General features: G+C 43.5%; 1 protein-coding gene across 4 annotated transcripts in view; it reads left to right on the top strand.

Annotated features, from left to right (window-relative positions):
• Nucleotides 1-1,043: 1,043 nt before the first annotated feature.
• Nucleotides 1,044-19,703, top strand: part of POMGNT2 (protein O-linked mannose N-acetylglucosaminyltransferase 2 (beta 1,4-)) — a 32,742-nt gene continuing 14,082 nt past the window's right edge. For 2 of the 4 annotated variants that reach the window (XM_040592744.1, XM_040592743.1), the window contains exons 1-2: nt 1,044-1,163; nt 3,413-3,529. The gene's annotated coding sequence lies outside the window, so the exon portion shown is untranslated. The remainder of the gene's footprint in view (nt 1,164-3,412; nt 3,530-19,703) is intronic. The other 2 variants (XM_040592747.1, XM_040592746.1) reach the window with 1 other exon arrangement.

The raw sequence follows: 19,703 nt of genomic DNA, 5'->3' as shown, positions 1-19,703 counted from the left end.
CATTTAACAACGCATACAAATACCAGCTAACGTGAAAGATGCTACCAAACCATTATTTGTCCTTCTCATTGACTGAGAGCCCCTGCATGGGTGTGGAAATGGGAAGTTCCCGTGAGAAATCAAAAGCCTCAGTGAGGGGAATGACAAAAGTCCCATTGACTTTGGGAGAGGCTGCGTCAAGCAGAGGTGCTGTACGCACACATGCCTACCTGCTCAGTCAGTTCAACCTCTTGTATCAGACATAGCGTGTTCTTGGCAATTTATTCAAGCTGTAATAATCTCGGGGTTGCTCTGGTGAAGCCTGACCTTACAAACCCACCATGTGAACATGACCTGCCACTGCTGTCACACTTTCCCCTGGTGGGAAGGCACCTTCCTCCAGTAAAGATGCTGGTGTCTGCTTCCATCAGGTTTTTCTGGTGGACTTGAAGCCATGTATTCATAATAAGGATGGTCACCTTCTGGTTTAGCTCCTATATTCTGAATGGAATAAATCAAGAGGACAGGGAGAGCGGCTGGCCAGCAAAGAGGCTCTCGGTCAGAGGAAAGCCGAAGGTCAGGGAGGGTCAGGGGACGGCCGGTGTGGGAAGGTGGTGGGAGAACAGCAGGAGAGGGAAGTGGAGACTGAAGGAGCTTTGCGGAAGAGGCAAGGAGTGCGGGGCAAGTAATGTCAGAGGACGGGAGGCAGAGCGGTTAAGAAAATTGACCGGACGGGGAGGCAAGGACAGGGCAGCCCGAGGAGCAAGCTGTGAGGGGAAGGCAGCGGGCTGAGGCGGGAGCAGGGGGGGCTGGGCTGCCCGCAGGCTCTGGGCTGAAGACGCGGGAAACCCACCCCGAGGGGAGGTGGCCGCCCAGGCGCGCGCACACTACATCCCCCAGAATGCCCCTCGCGGCGCCGGGCACTGAGCATGCGCAGCGGCCGCCGCGCTCCCAGCCCGGCCGGCGAAGGGCCGCCCGCCCCCGCCTCGCCACCACCAGCCGCCGCCGCCGGGAGCGCGGGGGAGGCGGTGCCGCCCCGGCCCGGCCCGGCCCCTCGGCGGACAGCGCCCGCCTGCGAGGAGGTGGCGGCACCGCCCGCCGCGGGCGGGGAGGCCGTGAGGCGGCGGGGCGGGGCCGGCCCGGGCCGAGGGGGCGGTTGCAGCCATTGGCGCCGCGGGCGGCAGGTGAGGCGGCGAGGGACGGCTGTGGCGGCTGTGGCGGGGCGACGGCGCGGGCAGCTGCAGGGGGCGGTTCGCGGGGGCCTGCGGCTGCCACCCCTTTTCTGAGGGGAAGTGGGTGATGGGGAGGCGGGGGGGACCGGGGTGGTGTCGGTTGTGCGTGGCGGGGGCTCCGCGGTGCGGAGGCACGGGGCGGCGGGGGAGAATGAGCCACGGGAGCCCCCCGGGACTGCACAGAGCGGAGCTGACATCTCGGACGTGGAAACCTTTCTTCTCCGAAGCCGGGCAGCGGGGCAGGCGGCGCTGTGCGGGTTAGCCGCTGTGGGCAGCAGAACGCGGTTCAATTAAAACTAATAACCTCCCTAGAGGTCAAAGGCACTGCAGGTTTAAAGCCTGCCAGGGCAAGTAGAGATGTAATTACGTTATCGTTGACGGTTTTCCTTGATGGCTGAGTGCCTTCGGAACCCCAGTGGACACCTGCCTTCAGCTTTGAAAGCTTAGCAGTCCTTGTGAATTTGGCCCCGATGGATGTGGGTTTTGAATTTATCCCTTTTAATTACCGTGTGCTGACTAAGCATGGTGGAAAAGTTTCTCTTGCATATATGTCAGCTCTGGGTGTGTTGCACATGCATGTTCGGAGGTTAGGCTCACCGGTCTGTTTGTCTCCCCTTGCTTCCTTCAGCCCCTCTAAATTAACCCGGTGTTTAAATGGGTTATTAAGGTAATGGCTGCTGCTTTGGGGAAAAAGAGAACTGAGGAAACGCTCCTCTCTGGTGATGAGAATAACGACTGTGTCTGAACAACTGGTAAAGGCAAGGGGAACATATTGGTGTTTTCACACCAGTACCATAGTTGGATAACTATTGACAAATGCTGACTTTTAAACGGTGACTGCTGATTCAGGAGAATCTGTTGATTTTGTTAATAAAACAGTAACAGCTCCTTTTAATAGCAATCTCAAAACACTTGAACTGATAGATTGGCTTGTTAGCTCAAGCCTTGACTTCGCTGAGAACCAGAAGAGCTCTTACTCTCTGGGAGGACCTTCTCCCCCAAACAAATTTGACGTATGCTGAACACATCAACTCTAAGACGGGGTGTTTATTTTACAATGTCATTTTCAAAAATGTGGTAGATACCAAATGCGTGAACTAGATACAGGAAACCTGCTTTGCAGTCTGCTTTTCCACAAGAGTGCATTTTGAACAGTTTATGCTTGCAAGGTGGCAGTTTTACTTGGAGTCTCACTTTTGTGTTTTGATTAGCAGTAATCAAAGGTGGAGTTCGGCCTCCAATACATGCCATGAACATGTATTCTAGGTACCTGCTTAATATTTTGGGGCTAATTACCTAGAGCCCGTTCTCTATTAACCATTGTACAAAACAGATTGACTGTATGAAAATCTTTTTGCAGTTAAATTTCCAATCTCCTCAATCACGTCTCACTGTGAACTTACTGAGTTTTGCTTCAATGTGAAAACTGGATATTCTCATTCCCCTTGTTCTCACCCCCTTCTCTTCCTTTGAAGTCTTCCATAAGTACTGTTGGTTTAAACAGTTCCCTGTGACAGCAGCCCACATTCAGTTACTGTTCCCCAGAGTTTTTATTTGTATCTGGCCTGTGCTCTTAACACAGCAGTGTCTTTAGGAGGTGTTTTAAAACATAGAGGCTTAGAGATCCTCCACTAGTAAAACTGTCATTTTATTTAAATAAACAGAGCCATAGATGACTTCTCTCAGCAGAAGAACCTGCCTTCTATTTAAATGTCTTTTCCAACTGGAATGTGTCTAGGCTGTGAAGGAGCTGATTTTTCCAGGAAGTAGTGGGAGGTAAGAAGAATCATGAAAAAGAAGGTGGTGCAAAGGAGAGTGTTAAACCACAGAGCTAGCCCCAGATCAGAGGTTCTCAGCTGTACAGACAAAATTCTGCCTTCTCATGCTGTGGGACAAAAATTTCTTTAGTTGTTATCCAAGATGGTTGCAGAATTCAGTTTTGTGGTTCAGATCAATGGGTGGAATGGGTCTATGGGTCCGTAAAGCTTGGAGACGAGTGGGCTAGGAAAGGTGAGTGGAGTTTTGGGGAAAATGGGTGACACTTCCCGGTTTTGCTGGCAGCCTTCCTGGGGAAGCCGGTTTCTGTTCCTAAGGAACTTTGCACAGTTGGCTCAGTGTGCTGACTGAAGGTTAGCATTGTTCAGTGGTTCTGCTGTTCTGGATGAATGCATGATATGGGACCCTCTTCCTTTTCCTTTTAGGTCTTCACCTTCTGTGTAGGATGTGTTCCATCCTCCTCCATCAGTGTGCCGCCTGCTCTGACACTGCTCTGCCTTCATTCCCCCTCAACTGTCTCTCCCTATCCTGGAGGTGAACTGGTAGGTGTGAGGTGTCAGGAGAAAGTAGGTTTCTTTGCCCTCCCAGTACACAGACTGGGCCTGGCGGCCCAGGCAGTAGAAAAGCAGCCACTCACATTTGGTCATGCTAGACAGCCCTCGGTTCTGCCTGCATTTGGAGCAAGCTGTGAGTAGAGCATAGAACTCAGCATGGTGGAATTTGAACTGTGAGTTTCAGAGCCAATTACTGGACACAGCCTGTGTCTGACAGGGTTCAGTTTCATTAGCTGCCTCCCAGGAGTATCGAGCTGCATGGCTTACCTTTGCAGAGATCAGATTCTCCTCTGTGATGTTATTAGGTATTTTTAAAAATAGTTCTTTTAAAATGGACTGATGAAACTGGTCTGCTCTGATAACAGTGCCTGCTGGTGCTTTTCCAGATAAGGAACTTGTCACTTTTCCTGCTGTCATACATGCAGTTCTGCCCTATTTAGAATACAGCTGAAAGACTACAAAATAACCACCAGTCTTGTGTAAAGTTTTATGTGTTTGATTTAAGAACAACTGAATACTCCTTATTTAACTGCTTTAGCCAGTATTGTTTTATGAAGAAGATAGGATCACACTAAATGCAGAGTTGAAGGTAATAACTTCATATACCTGTGTCTTGAGGAAATCTTGATGATAGGATCTCTTCTATAACAAAGTGACAACAGGCCAAAGATCTCCATCCTTTTTTCTTTGAGTCCCAGTTGGAAGTTCATTAGCTTTTAAAAGGCTCTGAAGTACTATGTTGTGCATGTACCTGTATAATCTATATGGTGTTGGAAAGCAACAAGATGAAATAGTATAAAAAACAATTTCAATTTCTTTTGAGGGTTTGAAAAGTAGTTGTGTGCTTGTGCACATCAGAGGTATTGTGGAGAGACTGCAGTTGCATGACATACCTAGTAATTCATCCTCTAATGGTGTATGCAGGAGCAATGTTCTAATCTACTCATTTCTTTGATATTTTGTGAACAGATGACACTTTTTAAAAGGTCTGCTAATTCTGTGGGAATTTGGTAATGGCTAATTGCTGGGGGATCAGAAGAGAGTAGCAAAGTGAGGTTCCTGAATTCTCTGCACTCAGAAGAGAGGCAGCTCTCTGCAGCCTCATTTGTAAGCTACTGTCCTCTTAGAAAACCTTGCTCGGGAATAGTCATTGGTGTCCTCGGCATAAATTGGGCATCTGTTGATCACTCTTGATTAATTTGAACTATGCTCCATGAACCAGTCACTAAAAAAAAAACAGTGGGAAGATCGTGGCTTATTGTAGGACCCACTACACTGTGAATTTTCATAGGAAAGCCTTTTTCCCCTTACTCCCTCATTCTCACTTGCTTCTCTGTTCCTTTCCTTTTTCCTTCCTCTGCTTCTGTCTCTTTCACCAGGTCTATTCAGGTACTTTAAGCACCTGCCTAAGTGTTTGCAGCATAGGCACGAAGTACCTATTTGCACTGTAACATCAAAGGATCACATTTCAGAATTCCAACTTTTCCTCTGAACAAGAAGAAAAAAAGGCTCCTGGTTGCTATGGCGATGAGCGCTATATAAATGCCTATAAATAAATAAACAGCTGATTCTTGGACTTTGATACGCAGTATTTTTGCTTTTCTAATGAGATATAAATAAATATCAAAATGGGAAGAGGTGACATTGTACCAATTTTTTTAGGTACATGTTATTCTTATGCCTTCTGTTTTGCAGTATTTCTGCTGAGAACAATTAAACAGTAAGTTGTTGATTTTTCTCTCTGTAGAAGATTGATGTTTTGAAAAATCATAGCCTCGTATTTATAGAAAAATATTTAGATGCCAAAAGGCACTCCACTAAAAAGGTGGCGTCCATTTTAAGTTTAATCAAAACGTACATTGTGAGCTAAATGGCTATTTTTCTTATCTTTAAGAGACACTTATGTACTGTCACAACATTTAGGTTCCCATCAAAAGTGTCTGTACATGTAATTATGTGCCTCTGCACTATTTGAAACCCCACTGGTGCACAACAGCAAAACTTGAAAATATCACCGACTTTTTCTTTTATGTTAAAATGACAAAGGCAGAGTAGAAAATCAGATATTCCTTGTTAAAGTTGGAGGAGGAGGGAAGAATTGGCTTTTTTATAAGCCTTTTGTTCTCAGGTCTGTGGTGTAAAAGTAGCTTTCTCTCTGTGCTAAAGGTGATAATTGTAAAATGGATTGGATGGAGACAATAAACTGCTTCTTCAGAAGTCAGCAGCTAGTAACCATCAGCTGTTGCTAAAAAAGCCCTTTTGGTTAGTATCTGGATCCCATTCCACTCACAGTTCCCAATGCATGACAGCAGCCTGGTTCCCCACCACTGCACTGGAGCATTCCTGCCTCACAGGTGTTTCTCTCTGAGGAGATGGGTGCACCTTGTTTAACAGCAAAGGAGAGTTTATAATGGAAGGAACTCTCCTTAGGGGAAGGAAAATGAATATTTATAATATACAGAAATACTCCTTTGTTGAGGGCTCAGTCTGGTTTCTTGGTGAAAACTAATTTTGCCACGGTGGCCTGAAGAGAGATTTCTTCAGTCCTAAGCTCTGGAGCGCAGCTTGTGCACTCAGAGGGAGTAGATCTGCTTTCTACCGGTGACAGCTTTGTATTCAAAGAAGCTCTCAGGTTTCCAAAGAACTTTGAAGTACTATCCGGTCCTGTTAAATGTTTGGTAAAATAACACCATGTTGTTCACTGTTTTAGTTCCCTCTATGCATTCAGATTTATATCCACTTGTTCTCAAATATATTTGACTGAATACCTTTTACTTCAGAGCATGTGTAATTGGGAGGACAAGGATACACGATATTTTTTTTCAGTTACAGAACAAAATGTGTACATCTGTACATTGAAGGTAGGGGCAGAACAGGAGCAAGCAGTGGTGTCCCTGAAGGTGTCGCTTGAGCAGTGACAGCCTGTGCTGGTTTGATTTATGTTTCATAGGCCTGTTGCTTTTGTCCCAGTTGAGCTGCTGCTGTGGCCAGGCTGGTGACACTCACCTGAAGAACAGTGACAGCTTCAGTGTTTTCCTGGCAGTGAATTAATCCTGGAGCTGCCTGTGAGCCTGGTGCTTTGTGCCATGGGGCTGCACTGACCTCCCTCCCAGAAGGTGGCACAGAGTCCTGACCCTGACCCTGTGCCTGCCTCAGCACTGTGTTTTATGTGGGCTTGAGGCCAGAATCAGGAGCAGGTTGTGCTCTCTACCTGCTGGAAGGTGGTTTAAGCTTCATGTGTCAAAGGCAGTTCTACCTGCATTGAGGTTAGGCCTGGACAGTCAGTGTTTGACCTGCAGGTCTCAGCTGCCTTCACAGGTTTGTGTGGCTGACAGAGGACAAGGCGATCCAAAGTCTCTCCCAGAAGGGCCATTGCAAAGGCTGGTGAGGTTTGTGGGCAGCCTGAACTAAAATAGAATCTGTTTTGCCTACAAGAGCAACAGGGAGATGGGAAGGGTGGCAAACAGTGAGTCTTGAAAGTGCTCCAGGTTTGCCGTTACTCCCAAGGTGAATTGCTTGGGTTTAGTGTACCTGGAGGCCATGCTGATGCTGGAGACCAGGCTCCGGAGTTGTTGAGAGAGTATTCTCGATTGGAAAGCCCCATTATTACTAGTACTTACTGCCTTTTAGTGGAGTGGCACCTTTGTTTAGAAGACTTTTCTTAGGGTAGGAGGATGAAATACATGATATCAATGATGGGATGAGCTGGTGAGGACAAGAGGCGGAGCTATTTTGTGACTCCTTTTTCAGCATGGAGAGGACAAAGAATGAAACAGTGCATGTACCAAATTATTTCTCTTTTTCCTTCTTCAGAAATTCTGCTTTTCAGTGTATTTTAGGGTGTTTTTTTCTTTTTTCTTTTTTTTTTTTTTTAATGGATGGTTATGATCCAGGACCATCTGGTGGAATTTGCGGTTGTCACATCTAGGTTTTCTGATGTATTGCCTGTCAAGTTATATTGTATGTTCAGATGAGTTTCTCATATGATGTGCTGACAACCACTGACAGCCCTGAGATGGGAAGTTGGAAGCTTGGGGGAAAGAAGAGAGAGGCAGAGTTCACTTTAAAAATATAACCTTGATTGCTCTTGATAGGTGAGATTTAATTTCTGGTACCTATGGCTGACTTCTTTAGTAAAGAAAGGTAAATAAGTAAGCTTTAAACCAAGTGCATCTAAGTGCTCTTAAGGTACTATAATTAAGTTTGGAAGGTTTGTAGTCCACTCCTAGTTTCATCTTTTTTTTCTTTTTTTCTCTTTGATACTGGGTTCCTCTCTTAATTTTTCTCTGTCCTTAACTCTCGATGTGTGGACACTCTCACGCTTATTTAAATTGCAGCCTTTCCTTCCTCCTTTACTCCTCAGTGCTTCCCCAGCCCCTCCCTAGAAAGGAGATCTCAAAATGTTTCTGTTTTTATTTGGATAACACCAGGTATCCTCATAATCTTAGTATCCTAATCTTAAATCCTAATACCCTAATAATTATGTAGTAAAATGAACAAAGATTTTTGGCAAATTAGTATTAACCTTTGCAGACTGATCACATGTATGAAGGCAATAAGCAACTCTGAAATAACTACAGTAATTCTTTTCTTGCTGGTTTAATACTCAAATAATTAATTAAAGCAGGGTTTTTTGAAGTAGAGGTCCATAGTGCAATTGCATTTCCTCACGCATTGACAGAGATAATGCTGTACTTTGTAAACCAGAATCCGAACAGACTATAAACAGTTCAGTTTTGTTTCTCTTTTTTTTTCTGCCATAATTTGAAGACCCAAGTAGCAATTAGGCTGGTGACAAGATAAATTTCACAACTTGTTATCATTCTTCATTTTTTAATTGGCAGATCAGTGAAGAAGTGATTTGTGTTTGAACTTTAAAGGTTCTTATTTTATATAGTACTGCTGGAAACATAGTACAGGTATTTATGAATGGGTTGAAAGGAAGCCTGTTTGTAAACAAAGATGGGATTGCACTGCGGAGGCATGTCCAGGTGTGGTTCTGAATGCAGACTCTCCTTCCTCTCCCTCTCAAAGCCTTTCTTCGATGGGGGTTTGAAGCTGAAGGTGACAGTTCCCAAGCTCAGGGGACTATGGTTGCAGTTTGCTAAGGAGCTGGAAAGCATCAGCTTGACTCTACTTACTCCTGTGTCTCCTCAGTGCTACTTCCTGGCCTGGGGACTTCGAGTGCCCTTGTGTAGCTGTAGAGGGACATTGTGTTAAGCTGACCAAGCCAGTAGAGCGGGGATATGGGAAAATGTAACCATTGTTTCGTACTGTGATCTTCTGAAGTTCCATGCTTAATGAGTATCAGGTCATTTCCATTTATCAGACTTGGAAATGATCCAGCTGCTGTGATGTTGTAGGAGAGGGACTGGGGTATGCAGCTGTCAGTGTGAGGATACAGCAGCTCTCCACAGTGGTGATAGGTCGTGTTGGATGGAGCGCTGTCCTGATCAAGCATCAGCTCAGCTATTGTCAGAAGAAGTGAACTTTAGAGGAAGCCCCATAGCTGGAACACGGCCAGATTCTCTGGCTGTAGCATGTTTGATAGCACTGCAGGGAGGCAAGGCTGATCTTCAGTCCTTAAACACATTAAATTAACTGTGGGCGAGCTTGCTGGGAAAGAGGTAATGAAGCAGGTCAAAACCGGGATGTGTATGCTCAAGCACATGCAGTGGGCTTAATACTCCAGGCAGTATTCCCACAGGCATGTGGCTGGGGAGCAGGCAGGTCATGGAGCACACCGTGCTGTTCGTTAAATGTATCACAGGCCACAGATGCAGCTGAAATCGCTTGTCCAGGTATAAAAGATAAAGTCAGTTAGGAAGGAGAGCAATACCACCGGGAGAAACTTGTGAGAGGAGCTGGATGCAGTCTACCGTAATGCTGGCTGTGTATGACATGTACTAGCCAGCACCCTCTCAGGGTTGCCTGAGTCCATGGCAGCAAGAATTTCAGCTTCTGATAGTGGAGACTGCTGAAGATCTCGACACATCTATTCTGTTGTTTCAGGTAGATGCGGCTACTGAATGGATCTGCAATGTGACTGACATTGTGCAGTGCTTCATCTTTATTTCATGTGACGAGGAGGTGGGAGGGTGGAGATTACTTGAAGTGGTTGGCTAGAGACAGAACCTAATTTATCAGTGTTCATTTGTCTGAAGGGATACACAGCCCATATATAATTTAGAGATGTGTTAAAAAATAGAGAGCTGTTGTCTTTTAAAATCAGTGAGCACTCAAGTCTGTTGGTTTAAAATCTTGTTTCTGTGACACATAAATGCACTGCTATGCATTTTATATTTATAGTGTGTGTACAGTATAAGTGATAAGACTAAAATGAAGCAAGAAAGTGTATATAAATAGTACTGATAAAACTAAGCCCTTCATAAACTGAGTAATGTGTATTTTCCGTATTTAGGCTGGAATACCTGGAACTGCACATGAATTTATCCTCGTCAGTTCTTTTGAGATCATGTTTAAGATAGATGTTCTTTTCATATGTGATCTGAAAATGATTTTTTTTTTGTTTGTTTCTATTGCAGTAAGTATCCTTTCCCCTACTTTTTTTCACTCTCCCTTTGGGTATTTCCCCCCTTTTTCTGATTCAAACCTGGTGATGATATGCAATAACTAAATTATCAGAGGGGAGGGAAAGGGATATCAGTGTGCTCCACCTTGCTGTTGAGAAATCTGTATTGTTGTTTTCTGCAGTGTACTGAGAGTAAGAGAAGCAAGCAAGGTGTTGCCATCCTTTATCACAGGCAGAATGATAAATTACATGTCCTGGAAAGTTTAAAGATGTGTAAGAATGCAAATCCTTGGCCCACAAAGATATATGGTTGAAAGTGCTGATCCAGCCAGGAGTTAAGCATATACTTAAATCAAAGCACAGGCATTGCTTCCATTGGGTGTATATACCTGGCACCATGCTGTGTGAGGTAAGCAAAGTGCTTGCTGTGAAAGGAGGATTGATATGTTTTAGTGGCTTGAAGTAGGAAAAGGAAATGAGCCTTTTCCAGTCAGTCACCTGTGTGATAGGGTAGTGCAAGTGTTGCTCTTCTGTGTTACTGTCCCTGACTCTATGGTGTGAACTGTTGTAGATGGAAACCCTAATGGTTTGGTGTTCACTACCTTATGTATATCTATCCACTTCCCTTCCTTACCTTTCACCCTCTGCCCATGTCTGCTAACCATGAGCAGAACACCTGATCGGTTATAGTAGGTGGTACAGTAGTGTCGTGCCTCTGCCTAGAAGGTCTGAACATTAGAAGAGACTGAGGATGTTACAAGGTAGTGCATAACTTTTCCTCCCTTGCAGACAGAGAAATATGTCGGAAATTTCAATAATTTACAATTCAACCGCTTTCCCTCCTGCCCAGTGTAAAAGCCTTTGGACCAAAGCTTTGTACACTGGCTCACTCTCCACCAGCCTGGGAAAGAAACCTCTTGGAAAAGTGGCTAAAGGAAGATGGGATTTTTTTTCTGGCTACTGATGGCAGTGTGCCAGTGGTCTAGATCTTTTCTTCGTCTGGCTCTTATTCTGGTTGTCCTTTAATGGAAGCATTCTTTTTGGCTCTTGTTTTGTTTTCTCCGCTTTATTTTCATGCCATGTTTCTTGCTCCTTTGAATTTGATGACACTTGTGCTTTCCGAGGAAACCATGTATGCTCTGGGTCCTGTTTGTGTGCTTCTGGTGGTATGAAGTTGTCTATCCCCTTCCTGCTGGATTTGAGCTTGCATTCTAACTGGGAGGAGAGACATCATTTTTGTGTACAGGTGGAAATGTTTTTATTGGGGTTTTTTGGTGCTGAATTAGATGTCATCCCTCTCACATCCTTGAGACTCTGAAATAGAGATGGGGACAGGGTTTTCCTGATGCACTGATTTTATAGCATCATTTGTTTTTACTGAATTACATCCAACTGGTCCCACAGCATTGCAGCTGGCACTGCAGTTCTCACTTCCATCTCCTGTGTTTTAAGTGGTTTTGTTTACTTCATATGATACAATGAGGTCTCAGGCTCACTATTGGAAATTCCTTGATGCTTTACTGATAAACAGAGAACAGGAATAAAATCTTCCAGTCTGGTCTTTTTTTCTCTGGAGCAGTCTTTGAAGGTTGCCCATTCTTCTGCTGTATGTCCTTTGTCCAAGTCTTCTTTTTGTTCTCTATTCCCTTTCCTACTTGTTTCTTTTCTTCCTTCCCTTTATTTCAGTCCTATGTCTTCTATATTCTTTTTGTTTGCTTTGTTCACGTTTGAGAAGAGACAAACCTGAGTTTAAGCATAGTTGGCTATTTGGACTTAACTTGGAAGTTTTCCTTAGGAATGCTTTGTAAGTGAAGGTCTCAGTAATTTGACCCTTCAGCTCTTAAAGCTTTTTCCACTGACAGCTGTAAAGTTTCACAAACTTTTCCCACCCTGCCTGCAGCTTTTATTGCCATTTGACTGTCTTGCACACCAAAGCTTGCTTTGTCATACCTATGGGAGGCTATGCTGCGCAATTCTTACATCTGAACCAACTGACGCTTCCCTTTTCCATTGTAAAATATTTCACCTTTTCCTTTCAAAACACACATGCAGGTGTTTTTCTCTCTCCTGGCTGTTGACTCTGCCATATAAAACTGAAATGGAGGTCTAGGTAATTATTGACAGCTGGGCTTCTCTGGACAGTTGCATCCAGGAACCCCTTCTTCAGCTGCTAGATGTTCTGAAGACCACGTGGGGCCAAGGGGCATTTTGATCTTAAACAAGGATTGCTTGGGGTTTGTGTGGAGATGGCATATATGGAGGTTGGGATTAAAGATGAGAGGAGTAAGAGTTTATTTGATAACAGGGATTTTTGTATTTGTGAAAAAGTGTTTTTATTGAGAATCACATTTTCTCAGTTGAACTTTAGCAAGCAAGCTGGATGGTACAAAAACCAATTTCATTTTTGGTGGCAAAGAATTCTTTGTATATGGTGTTAATTTCCTTTCCATCTTTTTACTGGTTTACCTTAACAATTTGATTACACATGTATTTTTGGTCTTGAGAGACAGTGGGTGTGATACAATCTGTGTTTTAAACTGTTATCATGTAATTAGCAGGGAAAGATGACTCTGAAGTCTGATCTGCCTGCTTCTTTGTTGTTCAGGGAGCAAAGAGGAGCTGAATCCTGGGATTTGGGTCCTTGATTGAAAGTCCTTGTGTAAATTCGGCATAGGCTACTCCTGTTTCAGAGAACCTCTCTTTCTTCAGCTTAAAGCTGTGTAGATGCTAGGACCATGCTTGCATGAAGCCAAGAAACTGTAATGAATTTCCTAGTCATGCTCTGTGTACCTCTTGTGTGAAGTAGGCTTGCACACAGATCTCTCATATTCATCTAGTTAAGCTCTCTGATACAGTAATCAGTAGACCATATAGTTTTTAAAACATTCCTTTATGCAGTCTTGTGGCTAGCACTGAAAAATAAGCTTTGCTTTTCCTTCTTAGAGCTTCCCATCTTCAGAAGCAGTCTGTTTGGGATATTTGTGCTATATTCTCCTCAAGGCCATGCTGTTTTTCATTTAGCTTTTGGAGCTAAAATTTCTCCTATTATGTTTTAGGGCCCGCTTTTGCATACTATTCTCAGAGTAACACTTATTCTTGATGGTTCAGTTCCCTTCAGTGTTGTGCTAGTGTGAATGTGTTTTGTTCTGAGTGATACCTAACTGAGGGTTTAGTCGTAATTTCTTCAAGCTCAGAAACCTATGTGTAGCTTTAAGCTTCGTATGAATTTTGTATCAGTGATGAACAATGGAACCTGTAAGCACAGTCTGTGTAAAATACCTTGGCAATTGTAAATATCTTGAAGGAATCTGAAACCATCTAGCTCTGTCCCTTCTTTTGTCCCAGAAAAAAGCCTGCCTTAGTTTGGGTGTAGGGGCTGTGCTCCCTCTTCTGAAGAGGAACGTTTTGTATTGTCAATCATTTCCTGGATGTGGTGGGGTTTTCCTTTTCTTTTTGGCAAGCAGACAGTCAGATGTAGTTACAGGATGACTACAGTCCATTGCATGGAGCAGTTACTGATGAGCCTCTGATGCACTGGAAATGAGTTAGCTGTGAATTGCTTTGTGTCTTGGTTTGCTGTTGATTTCCCCTTCCAGGCTGACCATCTGTAATATAAATTGAGTAGGATGTTGATGGTTTGTGAATTGAAATCCCTTTACACTGGCAAGACTAGTTTTCACTATTTGCTCCCTGGGCAGAGGAGGCTTTCATGTACACCTGTGTGGACAAAAAGCCCTCTCCAGAAAGATGTGTGACACCACTTTCTTGACCTCTTTTTTTGTACTGATTTACCGTATCAAGTCTCAGTCTATTCCTGCCGTTGTGAATTTACTTCAATTTTTATTTCTATATTTTTGTGCTTATCTTTCAGAATGGATCGAAGGAGGGGAGGGAGGGAAGAGGAGGGGGGATGGAAATAAAAATGTGCACAAAAATTAATTTGCTGTTTAATTTCCTCTTTTAGGAGGAGGGAGAGACACACCTGGGAAAATGGGTTATCAGACCTCTAAGCACATAGATGAAATACCATCCTTTCTAATAGACACTCAGGTGTTGCGCCGAGGCAGTCACTTACTTGGCACTAAAACTATATGACCAGATCAATTTTGAGGAGACATGAGCTGGTTTCCTGTGTGTGTGCGCGCGTTTTTACTGCCTTTAGCTAAGTTAGGGCCCTTGGTGCTTATCACTTTTTAATGATTTGTTCTTGCCCCTATTCCTTGCTTCTGGCTGTTTGTTCTTCACTACTTAGGTTATTACTCATGTTCATGCAGAGACCTGGGCGTTAATAGAAAATGAAGATTGGAGTTGCTCTCCCCTTCCCTTCTCCTGTAAGGTTATCTGGGACAGCTTCACACACATTTATATATGGCTTTACAGCTTCTTGGCTTCTGTGTTACAGTTGTGTCAAAGATATAAAACTAAAGCTGGGAAGCTAGCAGCTTATTGAAGTTAATTTCTTTAAATTTATAAAGCCATTTATTAATCATCTTTTAATGCAGGAATAAACTTAAGAGTAATATATAGTCTATATATTGTAATCTTTTATATGAATTCTGGAGTAGTCATACATATGTATTATATACCTATATATATATTTAGCACGGAGGTCACAAAGTCAAGTTATTATACAAAAAGATCTCTAGTCCTTGCTTAATTTATGTGCATGTCTTTGTCCCATTGGAACACAGGGCTCCTAGGTTTGTGCTTGTCTTTAAGCATTGAATATATTCAAGCAAATTAGAGAAGACAGCTTTTATTTTAGTATATTTTAGGTTTTATTTTAGTATATTTCTTCACCTTGATGGTAAAGAAATGGTGGTTATTTCATGTAATCTTAAGTGACTTAGCAAGATGACTGTTCTCTGGGCTTTGAATTGAGTACTTTCTCCTTTCACATTCTTGCTGCATTAATATAGGTGCAGATTTGAGTCGCCATAGTTTCAAGAAGAGCCTTTTGTGGTTGTAGCTTTACTCCCTTTGCCTGGGAAGAAGGATTGGCTACCTCAGCAGACTGTTCCTGTCAGCCTCCAGGACAGATTATGAGCACATTGTTCTGCCATGGTGAAGGTAGAGTTGGATGAGCCAAGGCAGGAAGATTCTGTTTGGGATGATATATGTCCTCCATCTCTGACCCCTCCAGACTTGGGATGGGTCTCGCTGCCTATGGCTGATATATAGGCATATTTTAGTCTTTAATTTTCTCCAAGGTCACAAGAATATTTCTCTTTGAGGGCGATGGTGTGGCAGCACGTATGTTTTTACTTACTGTGGCTTAGCTTGGGAATTCTTTGCAAGTCAGAGGGTTCAGACCTGCTCCAACTCTCGCTGTGCCTAGGTAATGCTGTAGGGCTTTCATAACAGCTAGATGGCTTCTGTGGGGAATGGCTGCATCAGCAGCGATGCTAGCAGAAGTCTTGAGGTAGAGAGGCTTATCTTGATGTAGGGTGCTGCAGTATTTCTTGAAATACTGTGTAAAGTAGCTGAAAGACCACTCTCTTCTTGGCTTTGCAAATATCTGCACGTGGATCCAGAGCTGTACATGATGAACAGGAGCAGATGTTTTTAAGTGGAGCTGTTCTAAACAGCATTTGGTTTATCAGGCTGATGTTGCTCTTCTCTCAGTGCAGTCAGGTTACACTTCAGTTATTTAAAGAGATTCTCATTGCCAAACACTTGACTCAGCACTTGATTCAACAGAGACAGCAGATCTTGCCAGTGGGAAGGAAGTGAACAGAAATGAGCTGCTGCGACAGGGTTGGGTAAGGAATCTCCCATCATTGAAGGGCCACCAGTGAATAGCAACTATGTCAGTAGGTTTGCAGATGTTCCTTTCCCAACAGATACTTCCTGCTTTTTCTGTGAAACTGTCACCTTCTTGTGTGTATTAAATATCATATTGGCTATTTATGGGGGTGCTGTAACCTCCACAGAGGTGGGGTGAGAAGGAGGGCTGTAGGGGAATGATGCATTGATTTATCAGTGGGATATATGGAGCAAAAAGTAACCACCTTATTTTTTATTACTATTCAAATAAATATAACAGCAAGTCTTACACACAAAAATACCCTCAAATCAGGCTTGAATCTCTTCCTCTTGCTGCTGTGCCCTTGATAAATATGCCTAGATTCAATAGTCCTTCCATGAATTTTCAAGCTGCCAAGGGCATGAAGAAGTTCTTCCTAGCTATTGAACTGTAAATTGTTGCATATGACACCTGGAGGAGTTGGAATGGTTTTGTACAAGTAACTCAGTGTATTTGTCACACTTTCCCTATTGCGAGCAGTGGTTCACGTTGAAGCCGAGAAAGATGATTCATATTGCTTTCTTTTCTTCCCTGTGTCAGTAGCAGTGGTAGCCCTCAGAGCAACATTTGAAACGGTAAATGCCTGGCCCACAGCCATGTGTTACTACTGCGTTGCTGGGCCCTCTGATGATACTGTAATCAGATGAGAAACAAGGTAAGAATTGTTGTTTTCCACAGGGAAAATCAGACTAGGGTATTTAAGTACTAATTTAAAAACAATTTTAAGGAAGTGTTTTAAACTGACCAGCAGACATCTTTCAGTCCTATGGCCTATACTGTCAGGAAACACCTTTTTATTTGCTCCAGTATAAGTTATTTTACATGATTCATGAGACCGCATGCTCTGTTCTGAATTTCCATGTGACTGTTAGCACCCTTGGGATTGCTGCCAACCCAGAACATGGATGTTTTGTGCTCCCTTATCATCAGTCTGAGTGGTTACGCTAGAGGGAGTGGTATCCAGTAGTACGGTGCTCCTATCGGTTGTTAATATTACACTACTATTATATGAATAGGGTTGGATTACGTGCTGGCTGCATCCCTTTAAAATGTGAGGCTATGGTGTACAGATGTGGCAGAAGGGGACGTTGGAAGTAAAATGATCTGTTTACAATTTTGGGACTCAAAATGGCAGTCGATCTTTTTATTTCCCCTGATTTGATTTAGATTCTCCTTTACCTTGGCTCTGAACTACATTCCTGTCATGCTGCTGTGCTAGATACCTCCAGGCATTTGTCAGAGACTGACTAATTGAAGCACACACTCCAGCTTGGATCAAAACTGCTGTTTTGATCAAGATTGTAGACACTGCTGCTGCTTCCTTGTGGAGTTCTTTCCATGAAGTACTAGAACTTTGGTTTGTAGGTTTTGGTTCTCCAGGGTTTTTAAGAAGGCAGAAAGTATCTGAACATATCAGCAAGTGGAAGCTTAGAGCAAAGGCAGCTGCAGGGAACAGTCCTGCTGTAACCCTGCTTGTGAACTGAGGTGTTCTCATCAGTTCTGGAACAGCTGCAGCCCACTTGCAGATGGCAGCATAATCAAGGGAAGGCAGCGAAATTCTTGGACATCTTAAGCCCTGTCCTTCAGATACTTCCACATACTTCTTAGCTGTTCACCCCTACAGGTCTGTTAAAGTGCCTGACGGTGCTGTTTATGTGCCTAAAATACAAGTTTTGCATTTCTGTTACCTCTCTTCTTTTGCATACCTTGGCACCCTTATGGTGTTCACATTCAAGGATCTTTTTCCTTTCCACAGTTGTTTTTGCTGTGGTATTAGCACTTTGATTTCCTAAGATGTCTGTGAGACTGGCTGGTTATGACTGCCCTGTTTGTCTCAACAGACAGGAAAAAGGGACTCTCTTCCTCCATGCTTCTCAGGGTAAGTCCATGCTGACAGGGCCTCCAACCTCAGGCCGCGTTGTGGCTGCAGGGGGTTTCCCAGGCATGCCCTCTGCATGGCAAGTGCGGCTGGGTATAGAAGATGGGAGGAAGGTGTGCTGGGAGCAGAGCATGTTGGACTTACGGCTGCTCCACCAGCAACTCTTTCAGAGCAACAGTGACAGAACTGATAACTTAATCCTCCCTGTCCTTTATCATGTTTAAACTGTCACCTGTGATCTTGGAGGCCTTGGCTCCTGCCTTCTCTGGAGCCCATGGAGATGAATACAGACTCAGGGTACAAAAGAGGGTTTGATTGTTGGTGGGTTTTTCACAGGAAAAACTGCTGTGGGTGCTGGTGTGGTGTGTCCTACCCCGATCCCTTTCACAGTTTCAGTCTTCTAATCTGTAAAATGGATGCTGTGTTTCTTCAGGTGATGTGGTGGTGATAAAGGCCTAATATTAGTGTCATTTGTCAGAGGGCAGATGATCTTACTGTCACCTAGGCATAAATAGTTAACAAGTAGCGGGCTGTGGGAAGCACCATGGTGAGGCCATGAGCAATACCCAGGGCTCGCGCAGGCAATGATTTACCCTTGGTTTCTCATGTCAGTCTAGGTGAACATCATTTACTTACCAGGCTGTTGCATGAATTATCTCTGCTTCCTTTACAGACACATTGGCACTAAATGTGTTTGCAGGTACGCAGTTAGCATAGCTGTAGGAGAAGGAATTGGTTTATCTGCATCACCCTGCTGACCTGTCATTACTGATGGCAAAATGGGAATCTGAAAGAGCACAGGTGACACATAGCTTGAGTCAGAACAGCTACCGAAACCATCTCCTGCCATGGGAACTAGCAGATGACTCTGCCGTGGCATTCATCTGAACACACAGCTGCAGGAGCAGGCCAGTATGTCCCTGCAGTGCTGCTGGGGTGGTTCTTCATGGGGATAGAGAGATTTTGAGAGTGAATAGTTTAGCGTATGACAAGTTCAGATAGCTAGTGTGCTTTTCCATAACAAGTATATATTTTATACATCTAAAATAATGCACATGTGTGTGGAGGAGAATAAATATCTATGAATTTGTCAGGTTGACGTAGAGACATGTAACCTCTGTGTGTGTGTGTGTGTAAGGTGTGTTTGATCAGACTTACGCCTTTGTAAACCTAATATTTATGTAAAACTTGCATCCTATGTCTCTTAAGCCTGGAAGTATGTCATGCTTGAGGCAGATGAGCTTCAAGTGGGATTTGGCCATTGAGATACTCTGCAAAAAAATACCTTTTTCCCTGTCAAAGTATATTCTTGCTTAGGAATTTTCAATATTTGAACTTCTGGTTCTTTTGACATCAGTTTTAATATTAGCTTCTGCAGAATCAAAATGCCATCCTCTGTGTGTGGAGTCCTGGTCTTGGTGTCCAGAAACCCAATGCTTCCTTTATCTCCTTATGTATTTATCAGTACAAGGACTTTTTTTTTTTTGTCTGTTTGGGCATGAAATTTTTTTGTACTCCCAAACTGAGATGCACTTTTGATTCAAAAGCACTGCAGAAAGAACAGTTTCTTATAGGGCATAGTTCTGGGACTATAAATAATAAATGTTGTCACTTGGAGTGACACAGGCACTCTTGCAACGTATGCATGCAAGGCAAAGAGTCAGTAAATTATTTACCCGCTCTCTGTCAGTCCTAAACCAAGAAGTTCTATTCAGACTTCTTTGCTAGGTTAATGAGTTTTGTTTGTGCTGTACTGTTTTTCAGGAATTCTAAAAATGTTAACTGTTTTTCTTTTGTGGTGCTTGTTTTGGAGGCTGCAACTTTGAGGGGTATTAAATATTTATCAAACTCTTAGTTCTGAGCCAAGGCAACCTATTCATATCTCACTGACTTGCAGCAGGCTGGTGGTGCTGACTGAGGAAAGTCTGGGGCTGCCACACTTAAT

This window comes from Falco naumanni, chromosome 4 (assembly GCF_017639655.2).
Source record: "Falco naumanni isolate bFalNau1 chromosome 4, bFalNau1.pat, whole genome shotgun sequence".
In the NCBI taxonomy this organism is placed as follows: domain Eukaryota; kingdom Metazoa; phylum Chordata; class Aves; order Falconiformes; family Falconidae; genus Falco; species Falco naumanni.
This window is presented reverse-complemented; position numbering and strand designations above follow the sequence as displayed.